The sequence below is a fragment of the Microcaecilia unicolor genome, chromosome 2 (genome assembly GCF_901765095.1).
Source record: "Microcaecilia unicolor chromosome 2, aMicUni1.1, whole genome shotgun sequence".
NCBI classification, from domain to species: domain Eukaryota; kingdom Metazoa; phylum Chordata; class Amphibia; order Gymnophiona; family Siphonopidae; genus Microcaecilia; species Microcaecilia unicolor.
This window is the reverse complement of record NC_044032.1, coordinates 208486932-208489937: the sequence shown is the minus strand read 5'-3', so window position 1 is coordinate 208489937 and position 3006 is coordinate 208486932.

Sequence of the window (3006 nt, the reverse complement as noted above, 5' to 3'; positions counted from 1 at the left end):
TTCAGAGGTAGCTGGTAATCTCCCGCTGAATATTGCTGGATTGCCGGTTAAGTGCCTTTTAACTGGCCAGGAGCCATTCTTGGCCGGTTATATGATTTTAAATATCGGGCGGCATAAATCTGAGCACTAAGGTAGTAGTATTTTATAATGGCATCTGGGCACTAAATTCCATTATGGAATAGACTGCAAGTTGACATTTGAATGCCAACATTTAGACGCTATCATTTATGCCATATAAAAGGCAGGCATAAATATTAGTGTGTAAATTGTTAGCATTTACACGCAAAACTTACAGTATTCTATAAGTTTTGTGTGTAGAATAGAACCTTAGTACAATTAAGTGCGTAAATGCTTTGGGGCTCAGCTTCCTTTTGAGCGCAAAAAGTTTTGTGTCAAATTGGCACTTGTCACACACTATATAGAATTAAAGGGATGGGGATTGAAAATCTATGGATAGTGGAGTTCTATGTTTACCAGCTACCACTGAACATATAACTCCATTTGCATATTGGCTCATTAGTTCGTTGCTATTGTTGCTCACCAGGCTTTGAATAATTTCTATAATTTTATCAATATAATTCCATTCTAATGCACTGAATTCTACTGAATTATTTTGTTAAAGATATGCGCTCTTTTTACCTCTGTAGTTATCCAGTCAAAATTTATTTCCATAATGTTTCCTACAGTGGTCGACTAGTTTCCACGCTTACTTAATGAAAAGGTACCTTAATAAATAACTTATGCAGTTTATGTAGACAAAATTGGAAATAAAACATTTATGGAGATACAAAACACAAAAAAGCATAACTTATTAAATAACATAAAACATGAAAGCTTAATAACAAAAAAACAGTTTTCTGCCTGGTTTGGCTCCTAATGTACAATAAATAAATGTTTTTTTTCATTGGCCCCCTCACAGAGGCAGCCAAAGTTTTATAAATAAAAGAAGATGATTTCTGCATATGGTCTAGAATAAAAATAACCTGGAGCTGAAATGAGAGGTTCTAGAATCTTTGTAAAAATATAATTTCTGTGTTGATCAGTTGGCCTTTGTGCGTCGTTCATGCCGAATGCTACTGTTTCCGTGCGGTGACTGTGGGCCAGGAATGATGCTCGAATCATGGCTAACTACACATGCTTGTGACAACCAGTGCTATTTCCTTGGATGGAGCAAAACCTTTGATGCAGTTTTCAGGCCTATTCATTAAAGTATGCTAGTGGTTAACACACAATTGCATGTGTTACCTAATGCTTGCATAATCTGGTATCAGTGCAGCTCGCATTTACACTGGCCATATAGCTGGCATAAGCACGGGCACCTAAAAGTAAGTAAGTTATCTGCATAAGTAAGGACCTGCATATGCCCCGTCCATGTTCCACCCATGTGTATGCCCTCCTTGCAAATACACACTATCTCCCCGAATTTGTGTGCGATCCTGAGATGCACACTCTACATAATCAGTTAAAGAGCCATTAACAAGCAATAATTGGATGCTAACAATCTATTATTACCATTAATTGGCACCAATTAGCAGTCGCATGCAATGACGTAGCTAGGTGGGGCGCCAGAGGAGTGACCGCTCCCGCAAATGGACTTCGAATGGCAAAGTTGCCTATTTTGTAGGTGGTCCGTCACACCTATGCAGTTGCACATGCACTGCTCTCCGCTCCCCCTGGCATCACGACATGGCTACGTTTCTGGTTGCACGTGCATCTGCCTAGGCACGATTCTATAACACTGGATACCCAAATCCTATAGCGTTCAACCCAAAAGGGGGCATGGTCATGAAGGGCATGGGTGGGTCAGGGATGTTCAGATAATTTGGGATCCCTGCCCATCTTGTGTGCCAGGATTTATACCAGATTTAAGCAGGCATAAGTCCTCTTGCCTAAAGTTGAGTGCAGAAATCGGTGCTACATGAGATTCTATAAAGAATGTTTATTCTGCAGTGCCCTTTATAGAACAGCAGTAAATATCAATTTTTCCTGGCACCTAATTTTTGGCACCATTTACTGAATCCAGCCCTATGTAAGTTAAGTGGGCATTTACAGAATAGTGCTCAGGCAGAACGTTTGCATTTAGGTGTGCCATGTGCACACATACATGCTTAATGCCATTGTTCTTTACACACACAATTTTGCACACAAATGTGAGCACCTAGGGTAGAGAATTGCCCTCATAGTGGCCAATTATTGAGCTTTCCCAAGCATCTACTCTTTAAACATTTCTTATTCAGTGATTTAAATGATGATTTGTTACAAGCCTACATCAGCTCTTCTCTATTCTTTCCCCCGAGATTCACCCACCCATGGGAGCCAACTTTTCAAAATTATTAGGGGTGCTAAACCCAATGAAAATTGCCTTTCCCTGAACACAGTCAAGGAATTTGTTAAATATTGAGGGTGCTCAAGCACTTTCAGCACCCACAGAGCTGGTTCCTAAGCACCCACCTAGATACACACCTCTTTTGGCATTTTAGTGGATTTTTCTCTACATAGATTTTCTTCAGCTCAGACCATGAGTAAATCCAATCAGTCTCAGCTTTACCTGCATAACTCACATTATTTTTTTAGGGGAGGAAAATATATCTTTTAAAAATTAATTTCCCTCTTAATCTAAACATTGAACGTTGACCTGTGCCACACTATTTTTTAAAATTCTATCTTGAGGGTTTCCAATCTTTTTGATGTGCAGACCCGTTAGCCTGCAACCCATCATGTCATAACAAAACTCTGTAAGCCACATTGAGCCTGCAAATAGGTGGGAAAATGTGGGATACAAATGCAATAAAATCATGATCGCTCTTTTTCCTCATCCAAGCCTATTCTCACCATTCTCTGTCTTTCCCCTCATTTGTCATTCCCATCAGGCTCTCTCTCTCTCTCTCTCTTTCTTTCTATCCCATGCTTGCTTTCCCCCACAGCTCACCCCCCACCAAGCTCTCTCAGCTTTCCCCTAATCTTATTGCTGCTGCTGCTGCTTCACTACAAAGGTGCCAGCCTGTG